An 11059-nucleotide genomic window follows, 5' to 3' on the forward strand; every position below is an offset into this window, starting at 1 on the left:
AAAATTCAAATCTTTCTCATTTTTCTCTTATGATTTTCGAAAATTTCACAATGATTTTCAAAAATCTTTTTTCTTATTTTTGTTTCATATTTTTGAAATTAATGCTAACAATTAATGTGATTGACTCAAAATTTTTAAGTTTGTTACTTATCTAGTAAGAAAGGTTCAATCTTTAAACTATAGAATTATATCTTTTTAGTTTCTTGTTAGTCAAGTAATCAACTTTGATTTCAAAAATCAAATCTTTTTAAATTTCTTTTTCAAATCTTTTTCAAATTAAGTCTCAATCATATCTTTTTCAAAATTAATTTCAAAATCTTTTCTAACATCTTATCTTTTCAAAATTAAATTTCAAATCCTTTTCAACTAATCCTATCTTTTTATTTCAATGATATCTTTTTCAAAACTACCTAACTAACTCTCTCTCTAATTTTCAAAAATCACCTTTCCTCTTTTTCAAAATTTCTTTTTAATTAACCATTTGTTTTAAATTTTAATTTGATTCAATTTTATTTTTCTTTTCAAATTTTTGAATTTTTATTTTAAATTCAATTTAAAAACAAAAATACTTTTATTTTGATTTATTTAATTTTCGAATTCTCTCATCTCTCCTCCCCTTCTGTTTATTTATTCATCTACTAACACCCCTCTTTCACCCAAGAATTCGAACTCATTCCTCTCCCTTGTGTTTGGATTCTTATCTTTTCCTTCCTCCATTCTTCTCATTTTATACTTACAAAAGGAATCTCTATACTGTGACATAGAGGATTCCATATTTTTTTTTCTGTTTTCTTCTTTTTCATATGAGCAGGAACAAGGATAAGAACATTCTTGTTGAAGCTGATCCTGAACCTGAAAGGACTCTGAAGAGGAAGCTAAAGGAAGCTAAAGCACAACTCTGTGGAGAAAATCTGACAGAAATTCTCGAAAAAGAAGGAGACATGGCCGAAAATAATAACAATGCAAGGAAGATGCTTGGTGACTTTACTGCACCAAATTCTAATTTACATGGAAGAAGCATCACAATCCCTGCCATTGGAGCAAATAATTTTGAGCTAAAGACTGAATTAGTTTCTCTGATTCAGCAGAATTGCAACTTTCATTGACTTCCATCAGAAGATCCTTTTTCAGTTCTTAACTGAATTCTTGCAAATCTGTGATACTGTTAAGACCAATGGGGTTGACTCCGAGGTCTACAGGCTTATGCTTTTCCCGTTTGCTGTAAGAGACAGAGCTAGAATATGGTTAGACTCTCAACCTAAAGATAGCCTAAACTCTTGGGATAAGCTGGTCACGGCTTTCTTAGCCAAGTTCTTTCCTCCTCAAAAGCTTAGCAAGCTTAGTGTAAGACCCATAATCTTTGAAAAGTCTTATTATGATCAAGTCTCAAATCATATAGTTATTTATAGCCTTAATTTCGGAAATCATTTTATTAAAGATAATTAAGGCAAGTTGTGATTTATTGAATTTGAGACAAGTTATGATTTATTATCCAATTTTACAACTATTGGATTATTTTCTATATTCAAATTATAAAGTTGGTAGTTGCGAAATAATAAGGATTTCTATATGATTTGGATTAAATAAGTAATATTTTAAATATTAATACTGCTATTTTGGAAAATGAAGAAATTGAGTATATTATTTCTAATTATTTGGTTGGGACATTTTATTGAAAATAATTTATGAAATTGATGAGCAAATAGTATTTTTATACATTATTATTAATGGATTAGAATTTATTTCTAATTACTATAATATCCCTATTTTTATTTGAAATTACCAAAATGCCCCTAACCCTAATTTTAAAAGAGAAACCCTAACCCTAAAAACCCTACCCGGTTCCCCTGACCCGGTACACCTAGAGTACCTAATGCAGCAGCAGCAGCTGCAAGCTGCTTGAAAGAAAGAAAGAAACAGGAGTAGGGAACGAATTGAGAGGGAAGGAAGAAGGAAGGTTCGCCGGCGTGGAGAGGGAAGGGAGCTCACAGTGCCGCCGTTGCCCTCACCGCGTCGCGCCGCCGCGGCAGTCCACGCGTCCTTGTCACCGTCGCGAGCCTCCTTGCCGTCGCCACCATGAAGCCGCCGATCTAGTCCGAGTAAGAGAGAGATCCGAGAGGGGAGGAGGCCAACGCAGCCGCCGAGCCCGTCACTGTGCCGATTCGTCGCGCGAACCATAACCACCGATGGAGAAGGAGGAGCGAGCGCGGAGAAGGTGAAGTCGCCGCTGTCGCCGGCACCTCCATCCCGCGTCACCGCCGAACGCGCCGTGACCTCTGCCGTCGCCAGTCTGGTTTGCTCTGCCGTCGTGCCGTTGAGGAGAAGGCCGTCCAGTCACACCGAACAGGAGAGACAGAGAGATTTGAGGCTGAGCTGGGGGTTCAACCACCATGCCCAACCGTGCTTGCGTCGCCGGCGCCGCCTCGGTTGGAATTGTCGCCGTCAGAAAAGGGTCCAGGCCACCGCTAATGGAGCTAGCCGGAACTGTTCCAAGGTTTTGCCGCTTATTTAGATCCTGCTCTGTTTTGGTTAGTGGCGTTATCATTGTTCTGGCCGCCGGAAAACCTTGCTGCCGTCGCCGGAAAAGTATGCCGGTAAGGGTTTCAAACTTGGTTTTCATTTCTTGTGAGATTATGGGAGTCTTATTGTCGCGGCATGTTGGTTTCAGGCACCATTGCCGGAGTCCGGTCGCCGCTGCAACTTGAGATGGCTGCCGGGATGCTGCCGAACCGGTTCGGAGACCGCTGCTGTTTCGGTTCAGTCGTTCCTTCTTCGGTTCGGTAAGCGTTTCGATTTGAAAGTCCTTTTGTTACTGTTCTGTAATCTCACGCTGAGGTTTGTGACGTTAATTGCTATACGATTGAGTTTCAGTTGTTATATGTTGCGATTAGAGTTGTTGAGACTGTTGCGAAAGTGGCGTGGAGCCGAGGTTTTGGCTGACGGGATTTTGATTGTTGATCTCGGGTCAAGGCGGAAAGGATTTTGTGACGCGTTTGGGCTATGGTTTTGCGTTTCGAGGTAGGGGCGCTTTCCAAAAACTACAGTTTATTGTTGGAATTATTACATATGGGTACTGATGTGAGATATGGTGTAATTAGTGATTGTATCTGCCTTATGTATTATTTGATTGACTCGAACGATTATGGATGTTGGCTTGGCTGAATTGTTGTGTGGCTTGTGAAATGTAATGTTTGGAGTTGATTCTTTAAATATTTGAAATGAGTTTAATCCGTTGAGGATTGGTTTGAATTGAGTCAATTATTTGATGATGTGAAAGATAGAATACTCTTGAAATCCAGCCTGGGTTACTTTAATTAATTTGGTTTTGATAAATGATTTGTTAGTGAACCGATTCTTTAAAGATTTGGAAATGAGTTAAATTGGTTGATATTGAGTTGATTTTGAAATGGTTTTCTTGAGATATGCCACTGAGGCAACTGTTGGATTTAGCTTGCTGTTGAATTGATTTCTGGTTTGAGCTGTTGAAAAGGAATGAGAAAACGGTTTAGTTGGGACCCGAACCGGGTGGCAAAAGTCCAAGTTTTAGGGGAGGTGCTGCCGAAATTTCTATAAAATCTAAGTCTTGTTTGAAAGGCTATTTAAAAGATTTGGATTTGAGAAATTGTATTATTTGATTTATTAAGAGGATAATTATGCTTTCCAGCTTAATTTATTTGATGAACCTTATACGTTGAGTTCGGTTTATTTAGAACTGAACTATGTTTACCGTTTGAATCACTGAAGGAAAGAATGATGCTATAACATCGATTTCAATATAAAAAGGAGTTTTTTAGTGATTTTAAAGGAACCTAGATTTTTGATTGAGTAATCAAGTTTGAGGCATTTTAAAAGAGTTGGAAAAATGGGTTCCAAAAAGAAATCTGAAAGCGGTTTGATTCAAATAAACCGGTTCCGTTTCAAATGAGTTGATTTTTGGACCGGGTTGGAACTTGTGATTTCGTATGGTTCAGTTTCATAATAAATTCAGTTTTATTTACTTGAACTGAGAATCTATGATTTTAAGAGTTTCAATGAGTTTTAAAGAATTGATGTAAGATGACCTTCCCTAAAGACTTGGGACTCTGCCGAAAAACTTTTGTTATAAAATCCCATCGTTGGATGGATGATTTTGAATACTGTGAAACAAATCCTTAACTTGCCATGGTTTTGGAAGTTTTGGAAAGAGAATGCCGAGAGTGGCTTTGCTTTAAAAAAGGGAACTCACTTTGAGTAAATTCGGCTTATGAGCCTGAGATGATTTGAGAAATGAGATTTCTAAAGCCAGGGCTGAAAAGAGTTGAAACTCGATTTCAAAGTGAAATGAATTGAGAAAATGATTTATGGCTTAAATGCCGACTTTATGAATTTAATGATGTTGAATGGTGGAAGTGCTGTTTTGTTGTGAGCCGGAATGGCTGTGTATGATTATACATATTGGTTGGTTCTGGATTGAACCGTGAGCCGGAATGGCTGTGTATGATATGAGTATTGGCTGGTTCTAGACTGAACCGTGAGCCGGATGGCTGAGATGGATGTTGATCCATGGATGAGATTGAATGCATGTTTATGCTGAATCATTGATAAATGTAAATGTTGCACTTCCACTATCTGAGATACGAGTTTCCCTGGGTAGTAGCAGTGGCTAGCCACCACGTGCTCCAGGTTGAGACTTGATACTCTGTTGACCCTATGTCGTAAGTGTGGCCGGGCACTGTGAAAGTCCCGGATGAGCTCGCCCCCGTATATATTCACCAGTGAGGGTGATGGATATGGATCATGATTATGATCAAGTTTATGATGAGTATAACTCGAGTTGGGGATGCACGACAGAGGGACAGTCCAATGGTTAGCTACCAGGACTTGTCGGGTTGGCTCTATAACCGACAGATGATATCATCAGCCACTAGGGACAGGCATGCATCATATGCATTTGTGTGACATTGGTTGGGTGTGCATATTATACTTGGTTTGCCTATGTGATTAATTGCTAACTGCTCTACTTGTAATAACTGTTTGTTTGTGCTTGCATCCTTCTATTTGTGTTTGCTACTGGGACTCTGTTGGACTGTGGTGATTGGTTGCTGGTTGGATTGTTTGGGCCTAGGGCCGTGGTTGGAATGAGGTGAACCGATGGTTGATTTCACTTTTGTGTTTCTGGTTTGGAATAAATTATGAAAGACTATTTTGGTTCCGCATAGATAAACCGTTTTGAAAGGCTTTTGAGTTTTTGAAAATTGAACCGTTCTTCTTTCCGAAAAGATTTCCGACTTTACTTTCATTGTAAACTGTTGTTTTTGAAAAGAGGCATGAGACGGTTATTAATCACTGGTGCGGTTATCTTCATGTATCCTATTACAGTAATTCCCAAAAACCCTCTACTGAGAACCCTTTCGAGGATGATGTTCTCACCCCCCTACATTTTTCCCCTTTCAGGATATGGGCGCAGAAGTTATGAAGAGCTTATTTGATTGTTGTTGTGATGCTCTGTATTGTTTTAGTTATGGTTTATTGTACCCTCGCCTTTATCTTGATATAATATGTAAGAGGGATAGGAATTGTATTGTATTATGTTATTAATATTATTTATATATCTTTATGTATATATATGGATGTACTCTTTATGAGTTTTTGTAAGTTGTATGGTATTTATGGATGTATGTCATCGGATGAAAGTATTTTTGGGAGCGGTATTGCGGTTTAAAGTTTTAAACAGGCTCATACTTTAGTATTAAATAGTATAAGTGTCGTCGTAATGTCCGAGCTATCAGAGTAACGCAGCCGGAAGCGTGAGCTTTGGTAGTTAGGGTATTACACTTAGAGTGGATGTCCAAACCTTCAGACAGAAAGAAGGTGAATCCCTCTATGAAGCTTGGGAGAGATACAAGGAACTGACCAAAAAGTGTCCTTCTGACATGCTTTCAGAATGGACCATCCTGCATATATTCTATGATGGTCTGTCTGAATTATCTAAAATGTCATTGGACCATTCTGTAGGTGGATCCATTTACCTTAAGAAAACGCCTGCAGAAACTCAAGAACTCATTGACATGGTTACAAATAACCAGTTCATGTACACTTCTGAAAGGAATCCTGTGAGTAATGGGATGCCTCTGAGGAAGGAAGTTCTTGAAATTGATACTCTGAATGCCATATTAGCTCAGAATAAAATATTGACTCAGCAAGTCAATATGATCTCTCAGAGTCTAAATGGATTGAAGGAATCATCCAACAGTACTAAAGAGGCATCTTCTGAAGAAGAAGCTTATGATCCTGAGAACCCTGCAATAGCAGAGGTGAATTACATGGGTGAACCCTATGGAAACACCTATAATCCCTTATGGAGAAATCATCCAAATTTCTCATGGAAGGATCAACAAAAGCCTCAACAAGGCTTTAATAATGGTGGAAGAAACATGTTTAGCAATAGCAAACCTTTTCCATCATCCACTCAGCAACAGACAGAGAATTCTGAGCAGAACACATCTAGCATAGCAAATATAGTCTCTGATCTATCTAAGGCCACTGTGAGTTTCATGAATGAAACAAGGTCCTCCATTAGAAATTTGGAGGCACAAATGGGCCAGCTGAGTAAAAGGGTCACTGAAACTCCTCCTAGTACTCTCCCAAGCAATAAAGAAGAAAATCCAAAGAGAGAGTGCAAGGCCATTGATTTGACCATCATGGCCGAACCTACAAGGGAGGAGAAGGATGTGAATCCTAGTGAGGAAGACTTCCTGGGACGTTCAGTGGCCAATAAAGAGTTTTTCTTTGAGGAACCAAAGGAATCTAAGGCTCATCTAGAGACCATAGAGATTCCATAGAACCTCCTTCTGCCCTTCATAAGCTCTGATGAGTATTCTTCTTCTAAAGATAATGAAGACATTACTGAAGAGTAAGTTGCTAAGTACCTTGGTGCAATCATGAAGCTGAATGCCAAATTATTTGGTAATAAGACTTGGAAAGATGAACCTCCCTTGCTCACCAATGAACTGAATGCATTGGATAGGCAGAAATTACCTCAAAAGAAATAGGATCCTGGCAAATTCTTAATACCCTGTACCATAGGCACCATGACTTTTGAGAAGGCTCTGTGTGACCTGGGGTCAGAAATAAACTTAATGCCACTCTCTGTAATGGAGAAACTTGGGATCTTTGAGGTGCAAACTGCCAGAATCTCATTAGAGATGGTAGACAACTCAAGAAAATAGGCTTATGGACAAGTAGAGGATGTGTTAGTAAAGGTTAAAGGCCTTTACATCCCTGCTGATTTCATAATCCTAGACACTGGGAAGGATGAGGATGAATCCATCATCCTTGGAAGACCCTTCCTAGCCACAGCAAGAGCTGTGAATGATGTAGACAGAGGAGAGTTAGTCCTTCAACTGAATGAGGACAACCTTGTGTTTAAAACTCAAGGATCTCCTTCTGTAACCATGGAGAGGAAGCATGAAAAGCTTCTCTCACTGCAGAGTCAACCAAAGCCCCCACAGTCAAACTCTAAGTTTGGTGTTGAGAGGCCACAACCAAACTCTAAGTTTGGTGTTGAACCCCCACATTCAAACTCTAAGTTTGGTGTTGGGAGGTTCCAACAATGCTCTGAACATCTGTGAGGCTCCATGAGAGCTCACTGTCAACCTATTGACATTAAAGAAGCGCTTGTTGGGAGGTAACCCAATGTTATCTAATTATATTTATTTATTTTCTATTATTATTTTATGTTTTCTTTAGGTTGATAATCATGTGAAGTCACAAAAACTAGGCATGTAAAGCTTCTGAGCAACTTTAAATAGATTCTCAGGTTCCCGGGGTGGCGAATGTCAGAATAGATTCCAGGATCCCAAACCTTGCTTTTAAATCCGCCTCCGTCTTAATCTATATTTTTCCATCCGTGCGGTTTAGAAAGTAGATTCTCACCATGGTGACCAAACGTTTTCTGTGATCCATTCGATTGATCATGATGCCAATCCGTGCACTTCGAGTTGAAGCGTGGAACCTTATTGAACCTTGTGCACCAGCTCTGAGTACGAGCCATTTCCCTCTTACTCTTAAAGCCGCAGAGAGCTCTAAGCTGGCCATCTGTTTCAAGCAACCCATATTCAAGTGGAAAAATAAAGCTAAAGGTTAAGGATTGTACCCACTTGAAGCTTGTATTGGGTGGTAATGGCCTTGGGATAGGTGTTTCCAGTGGTTCTGTAAGTTCTACTCCCTTGTGCTCTTCTGTGAATTTCTTCACTTCCTTGCAGACTTCTTCAAATGCATCCATGTCCTGATCAAAGCCTTCTATGTCTTCCTCGTCACTTAAGTCATAAACGGGAGGTTGAGAGAAATCTACCTCCGCATCATCTTCGTATTCACTTGGGGAAGATTCTTCGATCTAAGAGAATTCACTTGCGGATGCAAGTTCATTACTAGGAGAACTTGACTTGAGATTATCATCATCAAGAAAACTTGCTTCTTGGATTATTCCATCTAGTTCTTCATAAAATACTTGCTTTGGGAGTTGTGCACTATCCTCCTTAGCATCAATTGTAACGTCCTTGACAGAATTTTCCATAATTCTGGATTCCCATGGGAGTTCAGCTTCTCCTAAGTCTTCAACCAACTCTTCTTCTTTTACAATGACAGCTTCTTCTACTTGTTCCAGTACGAAGTCATGCCCTGTTCTATCCACTGAAGTTTCTAGTATCTCCTTCATACTACGCTCTTCATTAGATTGTCCACATAGGGCTGTGGGAGGTCCTTGAATGTTCGAACGTCTAGAAGATAATTGACTTACTGCTTGCTCCAGTTGATGAAGGGTTGTTTGAAGTTGATCTACTGTTTCCTTGAAGTGAACCTCTGATTCTCGGGGTGATGGACTTGGATGTGGTACATGGGGAAGTGGTGGTGTTTGGGAGTAATTGGATTGGAATTGGGGCAAATGAGGATCATATGGTGGTGAATGGTGAAAAGGAGCTTGTAAGTGTGGTGGTTCGAGGTTACGTTGAGAGGATGGCCTATAAGCACAGGGTGGGGCTTGTTGGTATCTACAAGGTTGTCCACCATGTCTATTGGCTTGGTATGCATTGTAGAATGGTCTTTGTCCATGATATCTTGGAGGGTGTTGTTGCCATCTTTGATTGCTCTGACCTTGATGCATGTTCCTGTTATAACTTTCACTCCTTTCAAAAATATTAGAACCAAACTCAAAGCGAGAGGGGTGAGAATTCGTAGTAGCTAATGGAAATAAAAGGAGAAAATAAAGACAAATAAAAAAGTAAAAGAAAAATATTTACAATAACCAGTAATAAGGCACACGATTGCAGTTCCCCGGCAATGGCGCCATTTTGACGTTAGGTTTTTTTGCTAGTAAAAAATTTTATAAAAATAGTCGCGTTGTAGATATAGTTTCTAAACCAACAGAAATCCTTTCATACAAACGTTTTGGTTGTCACAAGTAACAAACCCCTTAAAAATTGATAACCGAAGTATTTAAACCTCGGGTCGTCTTCTCAAGGAACTGCAGCGAAGTATGTTCTTATTATTGGTTATGAAGATTGTAAATTGGGGTTTTAAAGATGAGGAATAAGTGATTTAAATGGCAAGTAAAATAAATAAATAACTGTAAAATAAACTTTTGGCAAGGTATGAGAAATTGGAAGTCCTATCCTAGTTATCCTTATCAATAATGATGAAGATTGAATCTTAATTCCACTTAGTTAGCCTTTACTTAAAGCAAAGAAAGGTCAAGTGACTAATTAGTTTGATCTTCAAATCCTAGTTAATCCCTAAGGAAAGATTGGGATTATTGAAGTTCAATTCAATTAGCAAAGATAACAATTATCAATCATGTTGAGTTTGATAACTCCTGAGTTACTGATTTCTTAACCAAGACCAAAAGGGGAAAAGTAAATCTACTTGAATAAAAATGTCTTCAGATTGGAAGCAACAGTAACATAAATAAAAGAAAGCAATCATAAACTGAAATACCTCAAATAACATTAATTCAAAGAATAATCTGTAACATAGAAGAATTCATAAATTAAATTGAGAAAATAAGTAATTAAAAAGGAATATTGAACCTGATAAAAAGAGATAATCATGAAAGCAAAAGAAATCCTAATTCTAAATCCTAAAAGAGAGAGGAGAGAACCTCTCCCTCAAAACTACATCTAAATCATGAATAGTGAATAATTGGAGACTCTCTTTTGAATGGATGCATTCCCCCACTTCATAACCTCTGATCTGTGCCTTCTGGACTTGGATTTGGGCCAAAAAGGGCTTCAGAAATTGCTAGGAGCGTTTTCTGTAATTTCTGGTGCGTGGCCTCTGTCACGCGTCCGCGTGGATCACGCGGTCGCTTCAGTCATGCGTCTGCGTCATATGCGTTTCGCTTAAGGCATGCGATCGCGTCAATCACGCGGTCGCGTCACTGCCATTTCGCGCTGGCATGCGGCCGCGTCGTCCATGCGATCGCGTCACTGCCAGTTTCTCCAAAAACTCTGTTTTGTGCTTTCCTTCAATTTTTGTATGTTTCCTTTCCATCCTTTAAGTCATTCCTGCCTTAGAAGATCTGAAACTACTCAACACACAAATCACGGCATCGAATGGAAATAAAGGGTAATTAAAATAAATTTTTTTACATACATCACATAATAAGGAAGGGAAAGTAAAACCATGCAATTTTCATGAATAAGTGAGTGAAGGATTGAATAAATCACTTAATTTGAGCATAAAATATATCATAAAATATGGGTTTATCAACCTCCCCACACTTAAACAATAGCATGTCCTCATGCTAAATCCAAGATAAAGAGTAAGGTAAGGTTAAAGTGGTGGAATCTCATGCAATGCAATCTATTCTAAATGCAACTACCTAAATGAATCATGCAATTCTAATTTTTTATTCACTTGTATATAAAACTTACATGTAGTTAAATTAATTCACATTCTCAAGGAATCATATATGCATAGCCAAACCTTAGATAATGATAAAGCACTTTTACAATTGAGATGGGAAAGAAAAATATTTTACAAACTTACAAGACAATTAACAATTTAAGCAGAGATATATGTTGAT

General features: G+C 38.5%; 1 non-coding gene across 1 annotated transcript; it reads right to left on the reverse strand.

Moving 5' to 3' along the window:
• Positions 1-5810: 5810 nt before the first annotated feature.
• On the reverse strand, positions 5811-5918 carry LOC148545372 (small nucleolar RNA R71). The gene has a single exon (XR_015902103.1). It is a non-coding gene; the product is annotated as a small nucleolar RNA R71 (small nucleolar RNA).
• Between the last annotated feature and the right edge of the window lie 5141 nt (positions 5919-11059).

Source organism: Arachis ipaensis, chromosome B9, assembly GCF_059453495.1.
Source record: "Arachis ipaensis isolate K30076 ecotype BB chromosome B9, ASM5945349v1, whole genome shotgun sequence".
Taxonomy (NCBI): Eukaryota; Viridiplantae; Streptophyta; class Magnoliopsida; order Fabales; family Fabaceae; genus Arachis; species Arachis ipaensis.